Consider the following 15,844-nt stretch of genomic DNA (forward strand, 5'->3'; position numbering starts at 1 on the left):
ACTCAAGAGAAAAATCACTAAAGACCTTTTCTGTTTGGAATGATTCAAAAAACCTGAAAAAAATTTGTTCGATGCAAAAAGAATAATTTTAGGAAACACCCCTAATCTTTCCCCTCGCCTGGCAAGGTCTTATGCTCTTTAGAATCGCCTGTCATTGTATACATTTCTTCTAAATGACTGACTCAAACACATACTTAAATTTAAAACTTACAGGAGAAAGTTTATTTTACCCCCTAAATTTGCACTTTTCGATTCACCTGGTAGATACACGTGCACCGCTGAGGCCTGCCAGGTCATGGTTTTTAGCCTTGGTGTGCTATGAATTATCACTAGAAAAATTTCTAGCCTTACAGGACGACCGTTAGTCGGAGGGTTCACTAGCTCTTAGACTATTTGTTTCTGAATATATCAGTAACATTCAAAAAACAAAGTGTCCACAAAACATAAGACTAAAATACAATTTCAGTGTATATTTCAGTGATATAAAAAAAAGAGTAAAATCTATATCTCCTTACATAAACAGATATATAGAACAAACAATATTCAGGACATTTTTTACAATATTATACCTATAAGAGAAGACACAATATGCATAAGCAAATACTAATTGGAGAATAACTAAAAACAGTTATTATGACATAAGAGCATAATGACTCATTTGACCTGCGCCTAACATCCAAAATATTGGTAGAATTACTTTAAAGTCAGTATAAAGCAAGTAAGGTAGCAAACTTGTGAATAGTATAATATGTTATAGTCAAAGCCCGAATTTCAGGCACTCCTAGGTTTAACTAGGCAATCCTCAGGTCTGACTGACGGTTGTAACAAAATGAACTTCTGTTGGAGTGATATACTCCAACAGAAGTAATGAAAAAGAAAAGAAAAGACTAGGTAACTAAATAGTTGGGATGAAAAGAGAAAGGTGAGATGGCTTCTACGTTGAGAAGCCGCAATAGGAAAAAATAAAAAAAAAAACTACTAAAGTGCAGTAGTACTGAAGAAAAGGGGATTAGAAGGGATAGAAGTAGAAATGGGAAGAGACAGAGGCAAACTGAATAGAGTTGGCTAGCAAGAGATGCAAGAAAACCACTTGACACTCAAGGATGGATACGGCTCGTTTGCATGCCTGTCGAAGAACAGTAGCTCTATATAGATAGTAATGATGACTAAAAGATGAAATAATAAAATAAGAATAATGTACTGAAACTGAATGAAGATGGATAATTGCTAAAGATGAACAAAATAAATAAAACTAACTAATCATGGGCGCCATGAAAATGATCTTCGATCATTTTCCCAGGTATCTTATACTGCTGTCAAATATTAAATATATCAAACCTGTAATAATGAACATAAAGGAGTAATAAAATAATTGATATACAAAATAAGTAAATATTTATTAATAATAACTACCAGATTTTTAACAATCTCTGAGTTAAGCAAGTTCATATTATGCTGTGACTCTAACATGACAAAAGTTATACAGAGGTTATATCTAAGATAACAACAATAATGTTATCTGTTACAAAATTACAGGTATTAGTACCTCTTACTTACATATAGGGTACAAAATTACATAAGTCTTCTACCAAATGGTTATAGTACGCCTGCTACGTACAACTGAATTGAAACCGACAAAGATGAAAATAATACAAATAAATAGGCCCAAGCCTCACTAAGAGAAAATACAATAATGAATAAATAAAGTTAAATATACAATTGACTAAAGTAGAAATGAAGTTGAGATAAATACCGACGATGACCTAAATTAACCGAACAAAATGGAATAAAGCGAATAACAGTAAAATATTTGGGAAACAAGCTAGTAATATTAAAAAAATAAATTTACCCGAATTACATAAACCAATAATAAAGTATTAAAAACCTAATTTTCTCTAGGCTTATTCCTGTGCACAAGAAGTTACCGTAGATACAAAGTTTGGGAACCAAATAATCTAATATACAAATATGTCATATTAAAAAAAAAACCAGGGGTAAACTAAATCTGGAAAAAAAATTAATTAACATAGCGCATTAAACCGAGAGTCTGAAATGTAAAAAAAAACCAATAGTTACTAAAACACACTAATTGTTTCCAAACGAATCCCACTGATTCCTAAAAAGGTTGCGGTTGCATCCTAGAAAATGATGCACCAGGATGGTGCGACTAGGCCCAGGTGCCAAGACGAAAATTGAGCTGGAACGCTCCCATAGCTTGTTCCCAAAATTACTACCCAATGATGACTTGACTGTGGCTGTAGTGGTTTCTCTAGGTGGTCAAATAAGGTCTATGACTTCATGGTAGGGTTTCTCCCAAATGGCTAAAAAACATTCCCAGTTTTATTTCTCATTTTAAACATGAGCAAAAAGTAAAGGGAAGAAGAAATAATTGAGGAACTTTTTAGAAGCAATAGTATAGAAAAACCGACCATTAAAACTGGAACAAAAACCAATCTCAGGTAACCTTGAACTGTTTTGAGTGTGAATACATGGACAAATGACATTGAAATGATTTATTTGAGGAAATATCTGTAAAAATATATTGAATTTATAAAATATTGGATGTTGAATAATTTAAAACCTACAGAGAAATGGTAATTATTTTCAATATTAATTTGAGGACTTCAAAAATGTTTGGTTATGTAAAACCAAAAACCACATTAATATAAAAGATCGATATAAAGATAATATAAAGATCGAAATAATCTACATCCTTCCCTTAATAGATTGACTAAGAAAGTTTAAAAATGAACCAAGTATATCAAATGTTCCATAACAAAAACCAAGGCTATACATAAAAAAATTATTATGAAAAAGTAGATCTCACCGAATGATTCCTATTTATACTCCAACAGGAGTTGTCACCCACATGTCTCCTCACTCCAGACAATCCCTGGTGGTAACTTTTTACTTTACGTTAAATTTCTTATGTGATAAAATAAGTTGGAGGAAATCATCCGCCATTCTATATGGTATATCTATTCGACACCACAGCTCACAGTCAAGTAAAGAACGAGAGGCGTTTCTCCGCCAAGGTAAACGTCAAATTCTCTCAGAACCCGAATAATTATCGATATGTGGAGTACGTTCCATCACCGAGGTATGACGTCACCTCAGTGGTCCTATACGAGAATTTAAATGAGAGACCGAGGGAAAATAATAATAATAATAATTAAAGAGCTAATTTTGTAACGTGAGCGTTACAATCCCCTTTTACTCGGGAAAAAAATTTTATCCATAAAATTTTTTTTCTAAACTTCAAAATATTAACAACTAAATTTACAATAGTCTAACAATCCACGTTGATTCGCAAGATTACCACTAAGCATAAACTAAGGTTCAAGGAAAAAATAAATACATATATGACTCAAACTCATGCTAAAATGTTACTATGTTACTCTCTGTTACCAATATTAATGAATTGCTTCAAAAACCAAACAAACTAAATATTGTACTAAAGTTCATACTAATAACTAAGTGTCGAATTGGGCACTAAAACCAAAATTGAGCCATCCATGGACATCAGATTTATAAAGGATATATCCAAGGAGGGAACAACCAGGAAAAGGTGTGAGCCAATTCGAACCATATCAAAAGTAAATGTACCAAAGTGAATAAAAAAAATCAGTAACTAAAATAAGTAAAGAATTGAACACTTAATCCAAAATTGAACTAACAATGGACACCAGATTCATAATAGTATATCCAGAGAAGAACAATCAGGAAGATTTATGGAACAACTCTCACTAATGCCAAATAATACCAATAATAAACATACCAAAGGAATCCAAAACTCAATAACCAAAATAGATGTGGAATCGGACACTTAATCCAAAGTCGAACTATCAGTGGACACCAGATTCATAAAAGGCATATCCAAAGAAGAACAACCAGGCAAATTTATGGATCAATTCACACCAATACTAAACCACATAAACAGATCAGGTCTACGTACACCCACATACGGTAATACGAACCTATCCAACCAAATACACAAAATAAATGAAGAATCGGACGCTTATCCAGAATCGGACTATCAATGGACACCAGATTTATATAGGAGTATATCCAAAGAAGAACGATCAGGCAAATTTATGGACCAATTCTTACTAATACTAAATAAACTAAATTATTGGATCCAATGGTAACTAATACTGAACAAAATAAATAAATTAGGTCTACATACACCCTCATCCGGTAATATGAACCTATCCAAACTAAGTAATCAAAATAAGTCAGGAAAAAAATTACTAACAGACTAAGTAACAGAGATGTAACCAAACTAAATCAAAGGTATGATAAATACCTAGTGTATTGACTAAAATATTATAGAAACTACCTAAACTTAATTTGTGCTGGTATTCGCGAACTATAGCATGTTGCTACAACAGATGTATGAGAATAACCAGACTCAGATAAGGTACCAATAATGTAAGAATAAGTAAGGAAGAAAACAGAATGAATGGTGAACTTACAAGGTCTATGGCACTATGATAAATAATAGGAGAAAGAAATATGTGATAAGTGATAGGAAAAAAAAAATTGACGAGAACGAGCACAGTTTTAAATAAAACTGCAAATTCATGCGTTCTCACATACTTGGAATTATTCAGGAAATATTCCAGAATCTGAATAGCAACTAATGCCTAAGGAAAGAAGTGGGAATATACTCTGATGAACAACTCATTTGTCTAAACACTCCAAATACTGACTTAACAAACCTACTGCGTATAGGGATAGTCAACAACAAACGTAATATGAAGTACGAGATAAAATATAAACTAAATACTTCCCTATCAAATGGTAAATATGTAACTGGAATAATTGGACTAATTAGACAAGAATAGTTAGGACATGCTGCAGGCATTTCCTGACCAGAAATATTATGATAGATAAACATCTGTCTACTCTGCAATGAAAGACATAGATTGCGAAATCGGATAGCAATGGCGCCTTGCTGAACTTCGAACCCACGTATTCACCAACTTTGAGCATCAACAGACTAAGTAGTTTCTAAGAAGAAATATGAAAGACTCAAGAATTCATACATACTTACATCAAAATTCCAAACTAATTCCAGAATCATACTGTATAGGAAATAAGGGTCTGAATTATTATAAAGTATTTAAGATATTGGAGACAAATGTCAATAGAGTAACCTAATAACAAATTAAACCACAACATCTTTCCAATATGGCAAATTCAATAACAAGATTTAAATATGATCAAAAAAAAAATTAGTAAGTAATCAAATATTCCAAATAATATAACACATAACCTGAGATAAGTAGTGCATAACATACAGTTCCATAATAATATCCATATTAAACAAGAGTACTTGTATGAGCTTACCTATCCAAATATATAAATATATAATACTCAACAACCCTTCTAACTTAGGGGTTAGGTGTGCAAAAACTAGACAAAAATACAAGTGAAGTTCTTATTAATTGTATAATCCTGACAGGATTAGCAATTAATAATATTGACTCATAATAATAATTAAAATGCACCATACCTAATACCAAAAAAAAATAAACTCATACATAAAGTACTACATAATAATTAAATTAATAAGTAATAAATTAAAAGTCATCAACAACAAAGCCAAAGATGAAATCAAGCAATGTATGTAGGTACCTGCATTATCAGATGACAAAAAAAATATCAGACTAAAATTTCTAACCATACTAAAGATTGAGCTAAGCTAAAGACAAACAGAAGAAGAGATTAGCTTGAACAACACTGTTAAGGTAATCTTCTGAAGACTGTTCTATAACTTAGTAGGAAAATAGTATCAATGTTTCCTAACTAATAAAGAATTTATATTTAAATCTCAACCTAAAGTATCTGATTTCTATGAGCATTATATTATGGTACCCACATTGATATAATATTATTATCAACAATAATAAAACTAGAACTGAGATGGATAATGGAACTACTTTACTATACAATAATTATAATTGTTATGTTTAACACTACCAATTAAAGAAAAATAATTTGGATGACCATCTGTAATCATCCGAACCATGCGAATTCAACGTATCATGTGTAGAAGCTAATGTTGTGGACTGATTGTGCTTTGTGGTGTGTGCCTGTCTTACCAAACAACCCAAATATCAAAAATAACAAATATAAAATATAATCTAAAGTTTGTAAGACAAATATACATATGGAGAAAATATTAGCGACACACCAACAAATCAAAAATGCCAGCAAAATATATAAATGATCAAATCAATAAAGTAAATGAAATACCTAAATACTGAAAATGATTTCTAGTTATGTATAAAATATAACCATACTAGAAAAAAAAATGCATATAGTCACAGATTAATTGTACGTGCAAACATACCACCATTGGTAGAAGGACTAAAAATTCATAATAAAAGAACATATGTCAGATATGTATACTCAGTCTAAATACACAAATAAGTTTCCAATAAAAATACAAAATTCAAACTAAAATATGAGCTGTACCACTATAACTGAAAATGAGGTATCAAAAATAAACTAACCAAAACCAAAAGCAGTATAAGTCTACCTGTTTAGTATTAATAAAAATTTAAAGACCAAAAATAAATCAGAAGTAACATGTATACAAAGATATCAAAAGTTAATAAAACAGAAAATTCCAATAAAAGAAAAATGAACTAAAAGAACTACTGTCTTAGAACCATAAAACGGTTGGCACCACGCATTGGGCAGCCAGTGTAACAAAAATGAGAAAAGCTTCTGTTGGAGTGATATACTCCAACTGAAGTAATAAAAAAAAGACTACCAAAGTACTACCATCCTGGCCAGTGTAACAAAAATGAAGAAAACTTCTGTTGGAGTGAAAATAAAAAGAAAGATATACTCCAACAGAAGTAAGGAAAAAATAAATAAATAACTAATGGGACATAGATGTAGATAGAGAGTGGGGTGTGTGTAAAGAAAAGGATGAAGTGACTTCTACGTTGAGAAGCCGCAATAGGAAAAAATAAAAAAAAAACTACTAAAGTGCAGTAGTACTGAAGAAAAGGGGATTAGAAGGGATAGAAGTAGAAGTGGGAAGAGACAGAGGCAAACTGAATAGAGTTGGCTAGCAAGAGATGCAAGAAAACCACTTGACACTCAAGGATGGATACGGCTCGTTTGCATGCCTGTCGAAGAACAGTAGCTCTATATAGATAGTAATGATGACTAAAAGATGAAATAATAAAAAAAGAATAATGTACTGAAACTGAATGAAGATGGATAATTGCTAAAGACGAACAAAATAAATAAAACTAACTAATCATGGGCGCCATGAAAATGATCTTCGATCATTTTCCCAGGTATCTTATACTGCTGTCAAATATTAAATATATCAAACCTGTAATAATGAACATAAAGGAGTAATAAAATAATTGATATACAAAATAAGTAAATATTTATTAATAATAACTACCAGATTTTTAACAATCTCTGAGTTAAGCAAGTTCATATTATGCTGTGACTCTAACATGACAAAAGTTATACAGAGGTTATATCTAAGATAACAACAATAATGTTATCTGTTACAAAATTACAGGTATTAGTACCTCTTACTTACATATAGGGTACAAAATTACATAAGTCTTCTACCAAATGGTTATAGTACGCCTGCTACGTACAACTGAATTGAAACCGACAAAGATGAAAATAATACAAATAAATAGGCCCAAGCCTCACTAAGGGAAAATACAATAATGAATAAATAAAGTTAAATATACAATTGACTAAAGTAGAAATGAAGTTGAGATAAATACCGACGATGACCTAAATTAACCGAACAAAATGGAATAAAGCGAATAACAGTAAAATATTTGGGAAACAAGCTAGTAATATTAAAAAAATAAATTTACCCGAATTACATAAACCAATAATAAAGTATTAAAAACCTAATTTTCTCTAGGCTTATTCCTGTGCACAAGAAGTTACCGTAGATACAAAGTTTGGGAACCAAATAATCTAATATACAAATATGTCATATTAAAAAAAAAACCCAGAGGTAAACTAAATCTGGAAAAAAAATTAATTAACATAGCGCATTAAACCGAGAGTCTGAAATGTAAAAAAAAACCAATAGTTACTAAAACACACTAATTGTTTCCAAACGAATCCCACTGATTCCTAAAAAGGTTGCGGTTGCATCCTAGAAAATGATGCACCAGGATGGTGCGACTAGGCCCAGGTGCCCAAGACGAAAATTGAGCTGGAACGCTCCCATAGCTTGTTCCCAAAATTACTACCCAATGATGACTTGACTGTGGCTGTAGTGGTTTCTCTAGGTGGTCAAATAAGGTCTATGACTTCATGGTAGGGTTTCTCCCAAATGGCTAAAAAACATTCCCAGTTTTATTTCTCATTTTAAACATGAGCAAAAAGTAAAGGGAAGAAGAAATAATTGAGGAACTTTTTAGAAGCAATAGTATAGAAAAACCGACCATTAAAACTGGAACAAAAACCAATCTCAGGTAACCTTGAACTGTTTTGAGTGTGAATACATGGACAAATGACATTGAAATGATTTATTTGAGGAAATATCTGTAAAAATATATTGAATTTATAAAATATTGGATGTTGAATAATTTAAAACCTACAGAGAAATGGTAATTATTTTCAATATTAATTTGAGGACTTCAAAAATGTTTGGTTATGTAAAACCAAAAACCACATTAATATAAAAGATCGATATAAAGATAATATAAAGATCGAAATAATCTACATCCTTCCCTTAATAGATTGACTAAGAAAGTTTAAAAATGAACCAAGTATATCAAATGTTCCATAACAAAAACCAAGGCTATACATAAAAAAATTATTATGAAAAAGTAGATCTCACCGAATGATTCCTATTTATACTCCAACAGGAGTTGTCACCCACATGTCTCCTCACTCCAGACAATCCCTGGTGGTAACTTTTTACTTTACGTTAAATTTCTTATGTGATAAAATAAGTTGGAGGAAATCATCCGCCATTCTATATGGTATACCTATTCGACACCACAGCTCACAGTCAAGTAAAGAACGAGAGGCGTTTCTCCGCCAAGGTAAACGTCAAATTCTCTCAGAACCCGAATAATTATCGATAGGTGGAGTACGTTCCATCACCGAGGTATGACGTCACCTCAGTGGTCCTATACGAGAATTTAAATGAGAGACCGAGGGAAAATAATAATAATAATAATTAAAGAGCTAATTTTGTAACGTGACCGTTACACGGTCTTAGTCAAAGCCCGAAATAAATTATAGTTTCGGCCTTTGACTAGTCAAACCTAGGAGAGACTAAGTTGGCCAGGCAAAGGTCGAAATTTAATTTTAAGAAATCGGGGTTTGACTAGTCAAACCCCGATCAGCTATGCAAATGTCGTAGTTTGTTAGATTCTGTTTAATAAAACGTCATTTTTTAAATTTAATGTTTATTCTTTTGATATTGTGGTAATTAAAATAAAAAAAAATAGTTATTAGGTGACTCCAATAAGAGTCGAAAATCGTCGATTCAGATTTAGTCCTGTCGCCAGGGGGGGTACAACGGCCTTCTTAATTCAGATGGACTTACCCAAGTTTTTTTTATGTATTTTGACCCGTAGAACACGAATTGTTATGTAACAGTTGGTCCGGATGTCGATAAGATTGTTACAACCAAAGAAGTTGAGGAATTACATAACAGCGATTTCTCGCAAAACAAAACATTTTTTTGTATTTTTTGGGTCATTCTAACCAAAAAATGTTCCTACAAGTTTTTTCGTAGGATACATAGTTTTCGAGATAAACGCGGTTGAACTTTCAAAAAATCGAAAAATTGCAATTTTTGAACCCGAATAACGTTTGAATAAAAAATAAAATAGCAATTCTGCTTACCGCCTTTAAAAGTTTAAGTCAAATTATATCTGTTTTGAATATTTGCATTGCTAAAAATTTATTTTTTGATTGTTAAAAAAAGCTATAAACACATAGTGTTTCCCGTGCCTAATACATGCGTTTTAATGCATGCTACTTAGAAATAGCCCCGCTTGCACTTTTACCTCCTCTACGTACTCGTTCGATTTTAAATGAGAAATCATTGAAACATCACTCAAGCACTAGGTGTTTATAGCTTTGTTTTAACAATAAAATAATACATTTTTAGCAATACAAATAATTAAAACCGATATAATTTGACTTGAACTTTCAAATGCGGTAAGCAGAATTGCTATTTTATTTTTTAATCAAAAGTTTTTCGGGCTCAAAAATTCCAATTTTTCGATTTTTTGAAAGTTCAACCGCGTTTCTCTCGAAAACTATGCATCTTACGAAAAAATTTGTAGGAACATTTTTTGGTTAGAATGGCCCAAAAAATACAAAAAAATGTTTTGTTTTGCGAGAAATCGCTGTTATGTGATTCCTCAACTTCTTGGTTTATAACAATCTTATCGACATCCGGATCAACTGTTACCCAAAAAATTCGTGTTCTACAGGTCAAAATACATAAAAAAACTTGGGTAAGTCCATCTGAATACAGGAGGCCGTTGTACCCCCCTGGCGACAGGACTAATTGCTGGACTGCGCTCCCTGTTCTAAGTTAAAAAATAAGATTGTTTTGCCTTCGCATTGCAACTGAATAAAAATGGTATACATTTTTATTTTTATAAAAAAAATAGTGTTTATTCTCACATGTTGAGGCATTATAGCATTTAGAGTTGCAGAATACGTTAGACCTTTTACACTTACATAATTTTAAAGAGCATTTCTTATTGCAGTAGCATTTTATACAGCCTTGTCCTCCATATTTAGAATATTTTGTACTAATTTCTCTTAGAGACAGCTTTACGTCTGGGACATCTTCGAAATTAAGAAAATTCTCTTTTCATTCTCTTATTTGATGTCTTAAAAAAGTGTGTTTGATGTTCAATATTTCGTACCAGCTCTATATAAACCGTCAATTGTTTTATCTTGTATGATATCCGAAATATTTCGAGCATCTCCTTTGGTTCCATCAAAGTTGGGGATAGGTACTGTTACAGTTTTTTAAATAATTATAATTTATTAACACCATAACAAATGAGAAAATTATTTAACATTAAATATTTAAAAAAATTACCATATTTTTTACACAGGATAAAAATATTTTGAGGAAATAGATTCCACAGAATTGTATGAGTTTAGTATACAATCCCAATATTTCCAATAATTCTTCTTTTTTTAATAAAACTTTATTTGAGCTGTTAATATTGTGAGGTAGGAATTTTTTTGTTGTACGTTTCCAACTCTGAATCTCTCAAAATGCATCTGAGTTGAGCGAACGAAGTTCGACTATTATTTACACGTAATTTGGTTTGACTAAGCATACGAATTTTATTTTAGCACAAACAGAGGGAATGAGAATGTCATCGTCAAATGTGAAAGAAGATATTGCAATCGAAGAAAAAACTAAGGATCACCACAATACTAACGAAGCCCATGGACCGTCGTCACTAGGAGAAAAAGAACATTGTCAAACAATTCAGATTACTTCTTAAGATGTGGTTTGTTGTATTTGCCAAAAAGAAAACTGTGACGCACATACATGCATAATTTGTGATCAGGTGGTACATATTGTGTGCGCTGACAGCACACTTGGTGCATAATATGAAGGTTTTCAAAGAAAAGATACATGCATGCGTTGTGCAGAGACAGAAAAGATTAAAATCAATAAAGGAAATGCGATTGAAGGTCTCCATGCTAATTCTATGAAACAATTAAGTAAAAAAAAAATTCCTCCAATTTCGATCGGAAAAACTGTAACATTACCTATCCCCAGCTTTGATAGAGCCAAAGGAGATGCTCGAAATATTTTGGGTATCGTACAAGATAAAACAATTGATGGATTATTATAGGGTTGGTACGAAATATGGAACAATAAACACAACTTTTTCAAGAAATCAAATAAGAGAATGCAAAGAGAATTTTCTTAATTTCGAAAATGTTCCAGACGTTAAGCTGTCTCTAAGAGAAATTAGTACAAAAGATTCTAAATTTGGAGAACAAGGCTGTATAAAATGCTACTGAAATAAGAAATGTTCTTTAAAATCATGTAAGTGTAAAAGGTCTAACGTATTCTGCAACTCAAAATGCCATAATGCCTCAACATGTGAGAATGAGAATAATCACTATTTTTTTTTATTTAATTACGACAATATCAAAATAATAAACATTAAAATTAAAAAATCACGTTTTATTAAACTAATCTAACAAATTACGTCATTTTAATAGCTGATCGGGGTTTGACTAGTCAAACCCCGATTTCATAAAATTAAATTTCGACCTTTGCCTGACCAACGTTGTCTCTCCTAGGTTTGACTAGTCAAAGGCCGAAACTGTAATTTATTTCGGGCTTTGACTAAGACCGTCAGTCAGACCTGAGGATTGCCTAGTCAAACCTAGGAATGCATATGACTATAACATATATGTTATAGTCAAAGCCCGAATTTCAGGCATTCCTAAGTTTGACTAGGCAATCCTCAGGTCTGACTGACGGTCTTAGTCAAAGCCCGAAATAAATTATAGTTTCGGCCTTTGACTAGTCAAACCTAGGAGAGACTAAGTTGGTCAGGCAAAGGTCGAAATTTAATTTTATGAAATCGGTGTTTGACTAGTCAAAGTTTGACTAGACGTTTAATAAAACGTCATTTTTTAATTTTAATATTTATTATTTTTTTATTGTCGTAATTAAAATAAAAAAAATTAGTGTTTTTCTCACATGTTGAAGCATTATGGCATTTAGAGTTGCACAATACATTGGATCTTTTACACTTACATAATTTCGAAGAGCATTTTTTATTGCAGTAGCATTTTATAAAGCTTTGTCCTTTAAAGTTAGAATCTTTTGAACTAATTTCTCTTAGAGGCAGCTTAACGTCTGGAACATCTTCGAAATTAAAAAATTCTCTTTGCACCCTCTTATTTAATTTCTTGAAAAAAGTGTGTTTATTGTTCCGTATTTCGTACCAACTCTATATACACCGTCAACTGTATCATTTTGTATGATACCCAAAATATTTCGAGCATCCTTTTTGGCTCTATCAAAGCTGGGGATAGGTATGGTTACAGTTTTTCCGATCGAAATTGGAGGAAATTTTTTTTCACTTAATTGTTTCATAGCGTTAGCCTGGGCATGAAGACCTTCAATCGCCTTTTCTTTATTTATTTTAATCTTTTCTGTCTGTACAAATCGCATGCATGGAACTTTTTTTTCAACACCTTCATAGTATGCACAAAGTGTGCTGTCAGCGCACACAACATGTACCACCGTATTACAAATTATGCACGTATGTGCGTCAGAGCTCTCTTTTTGGCAAATAGGTACAACAAACCACATCTGAAGAAGTAATCTGAATTGTTTGACAATTTTCTTCCTCTCCTAGTGACGACGGTCCAGGGTCTTTTTTAGTATTATGGTGACCCTTAGTTTTTTCTCAGATTGCAACTCCGTTCGCTCAACTCAGACGCATTTTGACAGATTCAGAGTAGGAAACGTACAACACAAAATTTCCTACTTCACAATATTAATAGCTCAAATAAAGTGTCATTTAAAAAAAAGAAGAATTATTGGAAATATTGGGAGTGTATACTAAACTCATACAGTTCTGTAGAATCTATTTCCCCAGCTTTGATAGAACCAAAGGAGATGATCGAAATATTTTGGGTATCATATTTGGGTATTATAAGATAAATCAATTGACGGTTTATATAGAGTTGGTACGAAATACGGAACAATAAATACACTTTTTTCAAGAAATCAAATTCGAGAATGCAAAGAGAACTTTCTTAATTTCGAAGATGTTCGAGACGTTAAGCTGTCTCTAAGAGAAATTAGTACAAAAGATTCTAAATTTGGAGGACAAGGCTTTATAAAACGCTACTGCAAAAAGAAATGCTCTTCAATATTATGTGAGTGTAAAAGGTCTAACGTATTGTGCAACTCTAAATGCCATAATGTGAGAAAAAACACTATTTTTTTTATTTTAATTACAATATAAAAATAATAAACATTAAAAGTAAAAAATTACGTTTTATTAAACCCAATCTAACAAATTACGACATTTTAATAGCTGATCGGGGTTTACCTAGTCAAACCCCGATTTCATAAAATTAAATTTCGACCTTTGCCTGACCAACTTAGTCTCTCCTAGGTTTGACTAGTCAAAAGCCGAAACTCTAATTTATTTAGGGCTTTGACTAAGACCGTCAGTCAGACCTGAAGATTGTCTAGTCAAACCTAGGAGTGCCTGGAATTCGGGCTTTGACTATAACATATATATTAGAGAATGACACTTATCTACTAGTTATAAAAAATTGAAACAAAATTACTGCTCTTAGCCAAATCAAAACTTTGTAACTTCTAAATAACTTTAATTGAATTAGACATCAAAATAATATAAAATATCGTTAAAAAAATAACGAAAAAGTCGCTTAAGAACATGAGGGAATGGTTTGAAGGCAGCAGTGGAGAACTATTTAGAGCAGCAGTCAACATGGTCAGCACAGCCTTCGAAGATAGAACTCAAAGAAGAAAAACGAAATTATAATATTTCTACACAGGTGCTCCTAATATATTACCTATAATAAAAAAGTAACAAAGGAACCTCTAAGAATACACAGTCGTTCTTATATGTGTACTAAAAGTATTGTTTGTTAAAATCTGCAGACACCTGTAGTTTCTTGTTGATAAAATAATTGATCACAACAAATATTATACGTAAAAGAGAAGTCACTATATAAGCAAGTACTAATTGGAGAATAACAAAAAACAATAAATATGACATAAGAGCAAAATGGCTCATTTGACCTGCGCCTAACATTCAAAATATTGGTACAATTATTTTATTGTCACTTATTAGGCTGAGTAAGCAAAGAGATGAAAAGCAAAACGTACTAGTTTATTGCAAAATTTGTGAAAAGTAAAACTCTGTCATAGCTCGAACAAATACAGAGACAAGAAGATAAAAAGACAACACAGAAAATATTACAATGGAAGCCGGTAGGAAGGCGCAAAAGAGGAAGGTCAAGAACGAGATGAGGATGACGCAGAAGACGAGTTTAAAACCATGAATATACGACAATGGAGGTTTGAATGGAAGGATGGACAGACAAGCGAAGACTTACTAGGGTTATGATGCCAAAAGAAGAAGAAGTTACCTAGTAGTTAGAAAGAATTGAAAAACAAGTTAAGGATATTAGCCAAATCAAAAGAAAGTTAAACCTAGACGTTAAGTAAGATGTAATTTAATTAGACATTAAAATAATGGTAGAGCAGCCCAAGCGGGGATTTTTGCAGTTACTCGAGCGCATCAGATTATTATATGGGGAGAAACCGGGTACCCTGCAGATGTACCTCTTCCATATTATATTGGCTCTTAACACAGGGAAATTCGTTAAGGGGGGCCCGAAAAAAGAAATCTATCCTTAAAAATACTCGAAATTGTCAGATTAAGATAAGGTAAGTACGAAAAAGAGTGCATGTTTCAATAATCTGACGATTAGAGCTGGGCGTAAGGAAATGGGTGAGTCAAAAAGTTTCACACAAAGAAAGCGATTATTTCGAGAAACGAACGTTAGATCGAAAAACTAAAAAATACGCCTTCAATATTTTTCAAAAATTATCGAATGGTTCTAAACATGACCCCTCACGAAGAGGGGTGATGGGTTACTTTAAAATCTTAAATGGGACCCCCAAATTATTATTGCAGATTTGGATTATTTTCGTAAAAATAAGCAATTTTATTCGAGACATTTTTTCGAATTATGGAGAGATGGTGCTATAATCGTAAAAAACGATTGTTGTAAATGGAAAATTAAATTAAAAAATGGAAATTCC

This window comes from Diabrotica virgifera, chromosome 7, assembly GCF_917563875.1.
Source record: "Diabrotica virgifera virgifera chromosome 7, PGI_DIABVI_V3a".
In the NCBI taxonomy this organism is placed as follows: Eukaryota; Metazoa; Arthropoda; class Insecta; order Coleoptera; family Chrysomelidae; genus Diabrotica; species Diabrotica virgifera.